Source organism: Bos mutus, chromosome 6 (assembly GCF_027580195.1).
Source record: "Bos mutus isolate GX-2022 chromosome 6, NWIPB_WYAK_1.1, whole genome shotgun sequence".
In the NCBI taxonomy this organism is placed as follows: Eukaryota; Metazoa; Chordata; class Mammalia; order Artiodactyla; family Bovidae; genus Bos; species Bos mutus.
The window spans coordinates 95,957,947-95,972,715 of NC_091622.1; the positions used below are offsets into that span (position 1 = coordinate 95,957,947).

At 42.1% G+C, this 14,769-nt stretch overlaps 1 protein-coding gene across 1 annotated transcript in view; it reads right to left on the bottom strand.

Moving 5' to 3' along the window:
• RASGEF1B (RasGEF domain family member 1B) overlaps positions 1–1,695 on the bottom strand; it is a 38,306-nt gene extending 36,611 nt beyond the window's left edge. The window contains exon 1 of the mRNA XM_005903092.3: positions 1,542–1,695. The gene's annotated coding sequence lies outside the window, so the exon portion shown is untranslated. The remainder of the gene's footprint in view (positions 1–1,541) is intronic.
• Between the last annotated feature and the right edge of the window lie 13,074 nt (positions 1,696–14,769).

The following is a 14,769-nucleotide window of genomic DNA, read 5'->3' on the forward strand; positions in this document are numbered from 1 at the left end:
ACTTTTTAATCTGTTATGAAAATCTCAACATCCAAGCATTTTTATTTTTATTTCCTTTTAGAAGTCACTTCTACATTTGCTCTAAACCTCACCTGACTAGTTGTTTTCCTCCCAAATCTCTGATCGGGCGTATACTCTGGTGAACTGTAACCTCCTTGTTTCTTAGCCTAGGCTTATCACCATGGTCTATGTTTTAAATTAAGACACAGCCATCACATGCTAAGCTCTAGCCGCTGTCTTCAGAAGGAAAGAATAATTATTCACCCCATCTGAGTCTGACTGTACCAGACATTAATCAAGAGGGCAAAAGCCTGATCCCTGAACTCTTCCCCTTTATGCACCCAGTTCAGAGACCCTCCCAGGCCATCAGATCATCGAGGTCTAAATATAGATCTACGCGCACCAGCAGTCCCTGACCACCGTCACATGGTGCTGCTGACGAATGACTCCTTGGAGACGCTTTCGACCCAAACACACGTACACAAATTTGTGTGCATATCCATCCATATACACTATACCCACCGAATTCGTTAGCAAAGATGGGCATATCCATCCACTAGAAAAGAGGGTCGCTCCCTAGAGATGCCCTCTTGGTACACTTGCGCCACTCTGTACTGTCAGAGGACTTAGCTACGTTGCTCTCCCTTGACCTGCGCGGATCACGTTGGGGTAAGGTGAGAATCAATATTCCAGTGGTACGTAGACAGACAGACACACCTACGTACCCTCCAGCCCCCCTGTTCTGCTTTTTCTCAGGAACAGCACTGAAGTTTCCACGGTTCCCCGAGAAAGGAGCCTCCCTCCCGCCAGCAGCCCGCGAGACTCCCAGGTACCCACAGTTCAGATTACTATCTCCCAGCCAGGTGACCCAAGACGACTCACCTGAGCTCAGGCAAGAGCAAGGGGACACTCTGTCCCAAGTAGCCAGCCAAACGGAGGAATTAAAGAATATCACCGTGTCAGTGGTGAGCACATGACTTCTGTTCCCTTGTCTCTTTTAAGAGTCAAACCTTAAGATTTTAAGGCTCCGACACCAAAAATAAACAGCACCCCTCCCCCTCCCCCACCCACGCACGAAAACTAGCCAAGAAGTAGAAGAAAACAACCTAGGCAGGGCGAAGAGGATGAAGAAAGGATGAACAGCGACTAGGACTCGGACAGATCCTCAAAAACTGTACCAAGATCTCGAGACAGAGGCCTGGCTGTGGGATCCGACTGAGAAAAACAAGGCAAAAGCCCAAGCCTGTCCCCTCCTGGACCCCATCGACTTGGGTCCCGCACCTGTTGGCACCGTGACCGCTCCAAAGGTGGCCCCAGACGCCCTCGGTGGCCAGGCAGGAGAACTCCCCACTCCACTCGCTTTCGCGGAACGCTCTGCACCAGGAGCGCTCGCTCGCCCTGCTCTCCCGCAGCCTCCAGGGGCACCGACAGCGGGAGCGAGTCCGAGAGCCTGGGAGAGGGCAGCGCGCGGCAGGGTCGCGCGTTCCCGCAGCCGGGCTCTGGTTTCTCCCAAGAGAACTACTGATCAGGGAACAACTCACCTGCAGATGGACCCCTCGTCCTCGGCTTCCCGACTTTTTTCCGTGTGCCCACCAACGCAACCAAAGGACAGGGAACGAAAGCGCGCGGGAAGATGAGGGGGAAAAAAAGAACTCTGTCCAACCAGTCCGGTGCCTTGTTTATACTGAAACTACGGCCGCGGCCGGGGCGCACACCCACTTGGCTCCGAAGGCCCGCCCCCGCCGTCAGCCCCGCCCCGCGCCCGTCCTCACGGGCCAATCACGGCGAAGATCCCCGCCCACTCCGCCACCGCCCCCGGCTCCCGGGACCCGCCCACGCGTCCCCTGGGGCCCGGGACTCCGGCAGCGAGGTTGCCTCGGTACCCTCCCACGCTGCGGAGGCCGGCGGAGCCCGGCGCCGCAGTGTTTACCAGCGCTGGTTCGGCTCGCTCGGTCGGCGTGCGCTTCCTCCCAAGTACACCTGCCGGGGGCTGTTTGTGCAGTCATGTGTGTGCCTGTGTGTGTTCGTTTACTTGTGTGCTACCTGTAAATACCGGCTCGACTTGTTATACCGTCTCTATTAACATAATTATGAGCTAGAGGTTATTGTCCGTGTAACTTTCAGAAGAGAGCGGAGAGAAACCACAAGAACATTCGCTCAGCAAATATTTACAGAAAACCTGAGTGCTAGGGTTGTGCCAAACGCTGGGGGCACACTCCAGGTTGGTCCCTGACATTATGAAGCTTACAGTTTAGTGGAGGACAAACATTTAAAAAATCGTCACCCGAACAAAACGTAAAATTGAGGCTGTTACAGGTGCAACAATGAAAGGGAACTGTGCTGTGAAATAAGATTCTGGAGGCAAAGGGGTGGCCTGACCTCAGTAAATGTCTTGCTGTCATGGTAACCTTATACTTTATCATTGGATACTTGATAACTATTTTAGAAAAAGAGGTAAAACCCCCAGTACTTCACCTTGTACGAAGAAAAAGAGACTGGAGGGAAGAAAAGATGAAAAACAGGGGAAGGAAGAGATGCAAGAAAAGGACAAAATCTTAAAGCATCAGGAGGATACATGTGTATGTATGGCTGAGTCCTTTTGCTGTCTACCTGAAACTATCACAGCATTGTTAATTGGCTATATGAAGTGAAGTGAACTGAAAGTAGCTCAGTCCTGTCTACTCTTTGCCACACCATGGACTGTAGCCTGCCAGGCTCCTCTGTCCATGAAATTCTCCAGGTCACAGTACTAGAGTGGGTAGCCATTCCCTTCTCCAGGGCATTTTTCTAACCCAGGGATCAAACCCAGGTCTCGATTGCAGGCGGATTCTTTACAGTCTGAACCACCAGGGAAACCCAGTTGGCTCTATGCTCCAATACAATATAAAACACACACACACACACACACACAGACTCTTGCCTGCTATGTGACCTTGGATAAGTAAAGCAGCTTTTCTGAGCTTCCGTTTTCCCATGTATAAAACAACATTATTCATACCTGGCCTATAGGACTATAATTAGGATTACTGAGATAGAGGAATGTTTTTTTGTCTCTGTGCCATCTTCCCTCCCTCCCTCCTCCTTCCTGGGATGGAAACAGTGCTCTTGAAGCTCACCTTGCCTATGCTTAGCTCATCCCTTCCCTCAGCTTCTTCATCGGTGCCTCCTGGGGCTTCTCTTTCATTAATTATACTACATCCTTCTCTTCTACAAATGGGTCTCCCCCACCCCACAACTCCCCTCTACCTCCCCATCCCCTTCCCCCCTCCCCGCACCATGACTCAGGAAGCCACTCTCACTTATCTGAGCTTCTCTACAGTTTAAAGAAGGAGCCATAAGGTCAAGACAGCTTGTCATGGCCAGCTAGCTATTCAGAGTAAAGCACCAGGCTTGTGTGGCCCAGCCCTGTTGTGGTTGTGCTGGTTGGCTAGTTTTTCCAGCTCAGTTTTCCACCCTGGTTCTGCAGCAAAAAGCCATAACAGGTTGGGCAAGTCATTTCCAATCCTGAGGTTCCTGCTCCTGTAGCAATAAATAATAGTTGGAGTAAATCATGATTTGTTAATGGAAATGTTTGACATCCTTTGTAGTAGCCTCCGGATATACCCACCAGCCCAAAAGATTTGCCCAGTTTTACATTCTGCAGTTTTTCTTTCTTCCATCCAAATAAAAGATGTTTGTTTTAATTTCTCAAAAATATATAATAGATACTATGATACTATTGATTCGGTGCTTTTCCAAACCACATTCCTGCTCCCCATTCTGGCTCATCCCCCAGGGCCCCTTCCAGCTCTCTGTGTGAGAGTAATACATAAGAAGACTGCTCCAGAGTTAGGTGGCTCAAACTCTAATCCTCTATCTCTTACCCAGTGATCAAACCTTAGAAAAGGCAAGGAAGGATTCTTGAGGCCCAGCTGACTCATCTAAAAAATAGCAGTCATGCTTTATAAAAGCAAATTCTTCATGGAACAAGATGAAAAGATGTAACACACAAAATAAGCTTGGAAAAGTATCCCTTGGAGAAGCATTCTCTGACCTCATTATTATTTTTTAAATTCGTTTTAGTATTTATTTAATGCTTCCCAGGTGGCGCTAGTGGTAAAGAATCCGCCTGCCAATGCAAGAGATACTGGAGACATGGGTTTGATCTCTGGGTGGGGAAGATCTCCTGGAGAAGGGAATCGCAACCCACTCCAGTATTCTTGCCTGAAAAATCCCACGGACAGAGAAGCCTAGTGGGCTACAGACCATGGTGTGGCAAAGAGTGAACCCGACTGAGCACACATATACACAAGGCCAGGTCTTAGTTGTGGCATGCAGGATCTTTAGCTGCAGTATGTGGGATCTTATTTGTACCATGTGGGATCTAGTTCCCTGACCAGGGATCAAATCCCGGCCCCTTGCATTGGGAGAGTGGAGTCTTAGCCACTGTACCACCAGGGAAGTCCCCTGATCTCCCTATTTAAAACTGTAGACCCCTCCCCCATCCATCTCAGCCTTCTCTGCTTTGTTGTTTCTTCCACAGCACTTTCTACCATTTAACATACTGTCTATTTTACTTATTAGCATTTGCTTCCCTCCCTTCATTATAAGTTCCATAAGAGCCAAGTTTGTGGTTTGTTGCTGGAGTTGTGGTCTTTCTGCTGTTTCCAATGTCTACAACAGTATCTAACACACAATACACACTCACTATCCATATGTTGGTTGAATGAATGAATGCCTCACAAATGGTAAATAATAGCTTTTATGAGTATGTATTTAATTATCTTTTATCATGAAAAGATATTCATTCCATCCTCTACTTGTCATAGTTTCTTTCTGGTCTTTGGACTCCATTGGCTCAGCTCTTGTCTCTGACATGTTGGTAAGCTCAGTAATGTTGGTCAAATTGATGCAAATAAACCCCTGCTGAGTAGGACCTCACTTGGGTAATAAAAACAGCCACTTGTATTGAGCTTCTATATGGCCAGCTCTGTGCTGAACATTATTTTTCTTTCCCTTCCCTTTGGACCTGAAGCTCACAAAATTACAACAGTCGTCACGACTGATTCATGTCCCACATTCCTCCTTTTATTTCACTCTCTTTCATTTCCCATCTAAGACCCCACTTCTCACCCAAAGCCACCTACTCCTTCTCACAGATGTGGTACGGATGTTTTGATCTGCTTTTCATGAACGATGACGTGTATTTTATGTGAGCACCACAAGAGTTTATTTACCTAAACATTATTGTGTAATCCATCTCATTTTCTTTCTCGTGGTTTTTTCTAAGTTTTGATCATCTATCCATCCATGTTGACATAAGTTGATGGTGTTCATTTCGTTTACTCACTGCTGAGTATTTCATCATGTTCATTTTATGGACTGAGCGACTAACACTTTCACTTTCATATTTGTGTATATTATCGTTTGTCCTCACCAAAACTCTGGGATATAGGTACTGTTTTCTCCATTTATGAGATAAGGAATTAAGGCTTAAGAAGGTAAATAACTGCCAAGAACATTCAAAGGAAGAAGCCATGAATTAAACTTGTATCTCTCTGATTCCAATGTTCCAATCCACTCTACAGAATGGATATAATTTCTCTAAGATTTTTGAAATAATATCTGAAAAAAATCCTCTATTTCTTGGTCATATCACATGTCCAAGATATTTCTGTTAAAACTAGTAACTATGTGTATATAAATTAAACCAGAGTCTGGCTTTTTCATTGCTCTTAAAACTGGTAGATACATGTAGATAAACCAGAGACCAGTTCTTTTCATTGCGAAGCAATGTTTATCACTTGTCTCAGACACAAGTTAAATATCATTTTTGTGGCTTATGATTTTCTTAAGACACAAGAAATTTAAATAAAAATCTCACAAAGATAGCCTTCAAATGCTTAAAGTGCATCATATCAAAGAGGAATAAGGCTCCAGAACACCAAATAGAACTAAACAGGGAAAAGTATAAAGGAATGGACCAAGGCTTCAGCGTAAGAAAAACAGTAACAAAGGCCTGTCTAGTCAAAGCTATAGTTTTTTCCAGTAGTCATGTATGGATGTGAGAGTTGGACCATAAAAAAGGCTGAGTGCCAAAGGATTGATGCTTTCGAATTGTAGTGCTGGAGAGAAGACTCTTGAGAGTCCCTTGAACTGAAAGGAGATCAAACCAGTCCACCCTAAAGGAAATCAGTCCTGAATATTCATCAGAAGGACTGATGCTAAAGCTGAAGCTCCAATACTTTGGCCACCTGATGCAAAGAGCTGATTCATTGGAAAAGACCTTGATGCTGGGAAAGATTGAAGGCAGGAGGAGAAGGGGATGACAGAGGATGAGATGGTTGGATGGCATCACCAACTCAATGGACATGAGTTTGAGCAAACTCCAGGAGATGCTGAAGGACAGGGAAGCCTGGCATGCTGCAGTTCATGGGTTACAAAGAGTTGGACATGGTTTAGTGACTGAACAACAATGCTCCCAATAGAACAGCAGCCTTTTTTGGTATTGAATTCCCTCTCTCTGGATCTTAAAGGGCCTTGTGAAATGGCCAAGTAACTCTCCAGAACACTTCCACATATTCTCTTTCATTTAGCTTCTTTGTGTCACTCTGAAATATGAAGATGAAGAGTCTAAGGATATGGAATCTTAGCCCCAGTTTATAAATGGCAGGAAACAAAGGCATAGGTCACACTGCTTATCAACAGCCAGTCTAGACCACATCCTCAGCCTTCTCACTTTCAAAGCCAAGGAAGACAAACCCATGTTTTAAAAGTATGAGGTACACTGCCTCACATATATTTTGACAGAAGATTACAAGAATTTCAGAAAGCAGAAACAGGAAGAATGACCAGATGCAATTAAACAGTTCCTAAGCAAGGTATGTTAGTATAAGTTTGCAGCTGGTTAATTCATCCTTTGTCTGAACTAATTGCAGCTTCTCTGGAATATGCAAAATCAACAGATAAAAAGAAACCAAACTCTATAATACCTCGGTACTGCACAGATACCATTATTTTATATAAAAGGGTGGGAAAAGTGATTGCTTTTGCATGAGAATCAATTTAAAGGAAGAGGGAGGAAAGAAAACCACAAGGTTCCCCCGTACTGCACTCTTTCACAAAGGGAGGATGAGATACTACAGTGGTGTGGCTCAGTAGAGACAAAGACATTTGGAACCAGAGGTCTGATTTGTTGGCATCGTCTCTGTTTGGATTCTCCCTTTCATGTGGCTATAATGGGATGATGAGATGTTGATCAGGTGAATTAGAGCAGCCTGGCTCTAGACCTTACAAAAAAACCCTTATATTCCCCTGCTTTTTAGCATGACTTTTCCCTGACTTCCCTTTCCTCATCTGAGACCCTAGAGTGAAACAGGGAAGGAAGCTGCTTGGCATGCTTGGGTTTCGTGGCCTCTTCCTCATTCTAGCCTGAGTAAAACGAATTCTGCCCATGGGCCCTCCTAGCCTATGAGGGGGCCATGTTGGAATTTCACAGTAATAAAGTGTGTATATGTTTTACACTGAACCTCTATTCCTACCTTTTCCTGGAACCTGAAGGAAGGATGGTGAGCACAGGACTTGAAAATTTAGATATGTAAGATTCTGAGTCCCTGGTCTTTCATGACGATAAAATGAACCCTGCCACTTGGGAGAAATTTTTGCAACGAAACACTTGATTGGGGAGCCTTGGAATGATCTCCTCAGTAATAATTCCTAACAATTGTTATCATTTACAATGTTCTTTCACAGCACTGTCTCATTTAGGGAGAATACTGAGTTCATGAAGGTCACTCCATATTAATGGTGGTTATTACAGAGGCATATATTTTCCTTTCCTGGGATCACTAAAAATATTATAGAGAGCCATTCATTTAGATTTGCTAAGAAGTTACCACTAAGTAAAAGGGAATTGACTAGAAAAGGTAACTTCAGGGAAGTCTCTTCCACACATCTAGGTGATCCTCTAGGTGACAAATTGTCACTGTTTGTCTACTGGACTTTAAAGTTGTAGAGAAAAACTCATCCTCCTGAAGTGCCGGGAAATGCCCCACATTTAGTGATTTTCCATTCCTCTCGGTGAGGAGGGCAGGAGCTCACACGTGGTCATAGGGCTGCCCTGTTGGGAGGGGCAGGTGGCCCAAGTATAAAAAAAAAATAAATAAACAAATAAATAAAAATAAAGTTGTAGAGAAGAATGTCACAACTGCATGGAAAATTCCACAAAGTAGGTAGGTTTACATAGTAGGTTTTCAAAGTGCCCTAAGAAGATGTAAAAGTTACCATATTTTCATTTATACCAAACAAAAACTACAGAAAAGCAAATATATTATTTTTCCTTTATAAGCATCGTTATTTTGCTCATTTGCCAATTCTTACTTATTCAGACAAAGTAATTTTTGCAATACCCTCAGAAGGCATATTGATATTGAGAAACAATATTGCTTGGCCTGGTTATAAGACAGTCTCATCATCATTGATTATATAATGCATAGTGACTTTTTTTAATACAGAGAAAGAAATATTTCATAACCTTAAACACTATTTTAATATAATGTATCAGTCTGAGCAAACTCCAGGAGATGGTGACGGACAGGGAACTCTGGTGTGCTGCAGCCCATGGGGTCACAAAGAGACGGACACAGCTGAGCAACTAAACAACAATAAATCATTCTTTTGAGAGGAGATTCAACTATATTTAACATGAATTTATTTAGATAAGTGTTCTTCATCTTGTAAAATCTTTATAGTGAATGGTAGACATACTATTTCTCTAGTTCAAATTTCTCTTTATAGTGGTTTGGTCTGGCTTCTTGTGGAGGAGTTGATCTTATAATGAATGAAGAAAAAGTTTTATGTTTCATATTCTTATATCCTTTAATATTGTCTGGTTATTTTGCTAGACGATCCCCTTAGTTTTGACTAATTACCAGTCTATGCCCTAGAACATTGAGTGTGGCAGGGAAGGGAGAAAATGAATAATAGAATAATAAAATCTTAGAGCTGAGAAAAATTAATGATCATCTCTGTTCATCTCTCCCCACCTCAGTGCCACCAACCAAGGCATTTATTAATTGAGGAAATTGAATACTAAGAGATGAGATGATCTCCCCAAGGCCGACCAACAAGGTAACTGCCAAGGTTATACAAGTCAAAGAGCCTGGATGGTAAGTCCAAGACTTCAAAACCTACCTGATTTGACTTCCTAATCATTCCTTCAGGGCTGAAATTTGTGGAGCTACTTTAAAGTTCAGTTCAGTTCAGTTCAGTCGCTCAGTCATGACCCCATGGACTGCAAGACTCCAGGCCTCCCTGTCCAACACCAACTCCCAGAGCTTACTCAAACTCATGTGAGTTGGTGATGCCATCCAACCATCTCATACTCTTCATCTCCTTCTCCTCTGGCCTTCAATCTTTTCCAGCATCAGAGTCTTCAAATCAGTCAGCTCTTCCCATCAGGTGGCCAAAGGATTGGAGTTTTAGCTTCAACATCAGTCCTTCCAATGAATATTCAGGACTGATTTCCTTTAGGATGGACTGGTTGCATCTCCTTGCAGTCCAAGGGACTCTCAAGAGTCCTCTCCAACACCACAGTTCAAAAGCAGCAATTCTTCAGCACTCAGTTTCTTTAAGTCCAACTATCACATCCATACATGACTACGGGAAAAACAATAGCTTTGACTAGATGGACCTTTGTTGACAAAGTAATGTCTCTGCTTTTGAATACGCTGTCTAGGTTGGTCATAACTTTCCTTCCAAGGAGTAAGCGTCCTTTAATTTCATGGCTGCAATCACCATCTGCAGTGATTTTGCAGCCCCCCAAAATAAAGTCAGCCACTGTTTCCACTGTTTCTCCATCTATTTGCCATGAAATAGATAGGACCGGATGCCATGATCTTGTTTTCTGAATGTTGAGCTTTAAGCCAACTTTTTCACTCTCCTCTTTCACTCTCATCAAGAGGCTCTTTAGTTCTTCTTCACTTTCTGCCATAAGGGTGGTGTCATCTGCATATCTGAGGTTATTGGTATTTCTCCCAGCAATTTTGATTCCAGCTTGTGCTTCATCCAGCCCAGCATTTCTCATGATGTACTCTGCATATAGGTTAAATAAGCAGGGTGACAATATACAACCTTGACATATTTCTTTTCCTATTTGGAACCAGTCTGTTGTTCCATGTCCAGATTTAACTGTTGCTTCCTGACCTGTATACAGGTTTCTCAAGAGGCAGGTCAGGTGGTCTGGTATTCCCATCTGTTTCAGAATTTTCCACAGTTTAGTGTGATCCACACAGTCAAAGGCTTTGGCATAGTCAATAAAGCAGAAATAGATGTTTTTCTGGAACTCTCTTGCTTTTTCCATGATCCAGCGGATGTTGGCAATTTGATCTCTGGTTCCTCTGCCTTTTCTAAAACCAGCTTGAACATCTGGAAGTTCATGGTTCATATATGGCTGAAGCCTGGCTTGGAGAATTTTGAGCATTACTTTGCTAGCATGTGAGATGAGTGCAACTGTGTGGTAGTTTCAACATTCTTTGGCACTGTCTTTCTTGGGGATTGGAATGAAAACTGACCTTTTCCAGTCCTGTGGCCACTGCTGAGTTTTCCACATTTGCTGGCATATTGAGTGCAGCACTTTCACAGCATCATCCTTTAGGATTTGAAATAGCTCAACTGGAATTCTATCACCTCCACTAGCTTTGTTCGTAGTGATGCTTTCTAAGGCCCACTTGACTTCACATTCCAGGAAGTCTGGCTCTAGGTCAGTGATCACACCATTGTGATTATCTTGGTCGTGAAGATCTTTTTTGTACAGTTCTTCTGTGTATTCTTGCCATCTCTTCTTAATATCTTCTGCTTCTGTTAGGTCCATACCATTTCTGTCCTTTATTGAGCTCATCTTTGCATGAAATGTTCCCTTGGTATCTCTAATATTCTTGAAGACATCTCTAGTCTTTCTCATTCTATTGTTTTCCTCTATTTCTTTGCACTGATCACTGAGGAAGGTTTTCTTATCTCTCCTTGCTATTCTTGGGAACTCTGCATTCAAAGGGGTATATATTTCCTTTTCTCCTTTGCTTTTCGCTTCCCTTCTTTTCACAGCTATTTGTACGGCCTCCTTAGACAGCCATTTTGCTTTTTTGCATTTCTTTTTCTTGGGGATAGTCTTGCTCCCTGTCTCCTGTACAATGTCACGAACCTCCATCCATAGTTCATCAGGCACTCTGTCTATCAGATCTAGTCCCTTAAATCTATTTCTCAGTTCCACCATATAATCGTTAGGGATTTGATTTAGGTTATACCTGAATGGTCTAGTGGTTTTCCCTACTTGCTTCAATTTAAGTCTGAATTTGGCAATAAGGAGTTCATGATCTGAGCCACAGTCAGCTCCTGGTCTTGTTTTTGGCGACTGTATAAAGCTTCTCCATCTTTGACTGCAAAGAATATAATCAAACTGATTTCAGTGTTGACCATCTGGTGATGAACTTTGAGGTTATGGAAGGATAATTTGTTTTCAAATATTGATGACAAATACTCTCTACTAAATACTTCTTGATGAAATGATAAAGAAGAATTCTTTAGGTGTTCTTAATACCTTTTATTAGATTTCTCTAAATATTGCTAATATCATTTATCTATTTAATATTCAAGATAGTAATATAGTAAACTCTCGGTTGCTTTATCATTAACATAACCATAGTTTAGACTATTAGTCTGACTTTATAAACTGTATTCAAGAAATTATGAAATCCCCTGGCAGTCCAGTGGTTAGGACTCTGAGCTTTCACTGCTATGGGTCTGGGTTCAACCCCTGGTTGTGGAACTAAGATCCCACAAGTTGTGGAGCGTGCCCGTCCCCCAAAAAAGAAATCAAAAACCTTCTTTAGTAAGCATTTGCTGTTGTCATCATGAAAACATATACTTAAAAGGTATTTTTTATTTAATTTAATAAAATAATTTTTATAAGACTGTATCCTCTTTCATAAATATTATAGCATTGTTGTGATTTCTCGATAATTTTGTGAAGTTTAATTTTGTAAAATGTCCAGACGTTTTGACTCATGGACAGCCATTATTTTCATAGTAACAGCAACATTTCTGTTCAATATATTTAAATATTGCTGTGAAATATGTAATACTAAGTATATTTTTATGCACAAAAACAAATGGGGCAGATCATATAATTTAATTAGTTCACTGAATTAGAATGGCTGTCCCTGGGAAGGGGTGGGGGTGGGACTGGGCATGGAAGACAACTTTATGTGAAGTGTTTTTGCTGTTGTTGTTCAGTCACTAAGTCATGTCTGACTCTTTGAACCACATGAACTGCAGCACACCAGGCTTCCCTGTCCTTTACTATCTGCCTGAGTTTGCTCAAACTCATGTCCATTGAGTCGGTGATGCCATTCAACCGTCTTATGCTCTGTCACTCCCTTCTTCTCTTGCCCTCAATCTTTCCCTGCATCAGGGTCTTTTCCAATATAGTATTTATTCCTTTCATAAAGAAGATATAAATCAGACACAACAAGATGCTTGATATTATCATTTGTGGGTGGTGAATACACAGGTGTCCATACCTTTTCTTTTTTAAATTTTGTAAATTTCTTTCAAAAACGCAAAAGATTTTTATGGTGAAAATTGGATGTTTTCATATAACTATGTTACATAATCTTAAAATTATTTCTTTTCTTCTTTTTTTCTTTCTTCCTTTCTTGTGCTGTGCCATGCAACACTGGGCTGGAATAAGCACAAGTCAGAATAAAGATTGCCAGGAGAAATATCAATAACCTCAGATATGCAGATGATACCACCCTTATGGCAGAAAGTGAAGAAGAACTAAAGAGCCTCTTGATGAAAGTGAAAGAGGAGAGTGAAAAAAATGGCTTAAAGCTCAACATTCAGAAAACAAAGATCATGGCATCTGGTCCCATCACTTCATGGGAAATAGATGGGGAAATAGTGGAAACAGTGGCTGACTTTATTTTGGGGGGCTGCAAAATCACTGCAGATGGTGATTGCAGCCATGAAATTAAAAGACACTTACTCCTTGGAAAGAATGTTATGACCAACCTAGATAGCATATTAAAAAGCAGAGACATTACTTTGTCAACAAAGGTCCGTCTAGTCAAGGCTATGGTTTTTCCAGTGATCATGTATGGATGTGAGAGTTGGACTATAAAGAAAGCTGAGTGCCAAAGAATTGATGCTTTTGAACTGTGGTGTTGGAGAAGACTCTTGAGAGTCCCTTGGACTGCAAGGAGATGCAACAAGTCCATCCTAAAGGAAATCAGTCCTGGGTGTTCATTGGAAGGACTGATGTTGAAGCTGAAACTCCAATCCTTTGGCCACCTGATGGGAAGAGCTGACTCATTTGAAAAGACCCTCATGCTGGGAAAGATTGAGGGCAGGAGAGAAGGGGATGACAGAGGATGAGATGGTTGGGTGGCATCACTGACTCAATGGACATGAGTTTGGGTGAACTCGGGGAGTTGCTGATAGACAGGGAGGCCTGGCGTGCTGCAGTTCATGGGGTCACAAGGAGTTGGACACGACTGAGTGACTGAACTGAATTGATGCAGCTTACAGGAGATCAGTTCCCTGACCAGAGATTGAACCCAGATCACGGCAGTAAATCTCAGAATCCTAACCACTAGGCCAGGGACTCCCTAAATGTCTGTATTTAAAGTTTTCATTTTAAAGCAATATATACTGGTAAAGTTATTGTTTTACCTTTTCCTGCTTATTGATTAATCACATTTATAAAGTATAACTTAATAAAAAGTCCAGAGAATTTGTGGCTCAGCTGGTAAAGAACTCACTTGCCAATGCAGGAGACACAAGAGACTATAGGTTTAATCCCTGGGTCTAAAAGATCCCCTCAAGAAGGAAATGGCAATCCACTCCAGTGCTTTTGCCTGGGAAATCCCATGGACAGAGGAGCCTGGTGGTCTATAGTTCATGGAGTCACAGAGTCGGACACAACTGAGCGCACACACACGCATATAAACACACACATACATACACACAAAAAATTATATATATGAAAACTTTGTTAAAGAACGTTATGCATCTCACAGAGTTTATCAAGATTATTAGCTTTCTCTTGCTGTGATGTGTCTGTGTGTATATTCTCTCAGACTGTGATGTTTATTATGAGTATTAAACCCACAAAAGAGCTTTGAGTCTGGATAGAAATCTTCTTTAAGGTCAAACCTCATACACATTAACACCACTAGCATATGACTAATGTTTCTAGGGCTTGGAATTAACTAGTGATAACCTTAGAATCTACAGTTACCCACATAATTATCTCCAATTAGCTGTCTCTGAAGAGTGGTCAAGAATGAAAGGAAAATGGAGGTTGAATACATGGAAATGTCTATTACTGGAATAGTCCATTCACTTCAGGTCTGTTGAGAGAGTCAGAGTATATGTTTTCAAGATGTGTTTGATGAGTAAATGGGGTGGAAGGACATGCCTGTTGCCAGCAGAGGTGAAATTTGGAAAGAGATGGAATAAATAGAAAATTTCTGGTCCAGAACGTATTTCTCAGTGATTTTAAAGAGATTATCTCCCAAGAAAAAGCATGCAAGGAAATAAGCCTAAGAAAGACCAAGGCCTTCTCTGTGAAAGGATGAATTTAACACCTCTCGCAACAAGAAATCCACAACAGAAGGTCAAATAAAATATCTTAGCCTGGATAAAATCCTCCAAATATATAAAACACTTGTCTTAAGTTCTGTTTTGTTTCTTAAGAACTCATAACAAACTCTTTTTGAAATGCCCTGCCTT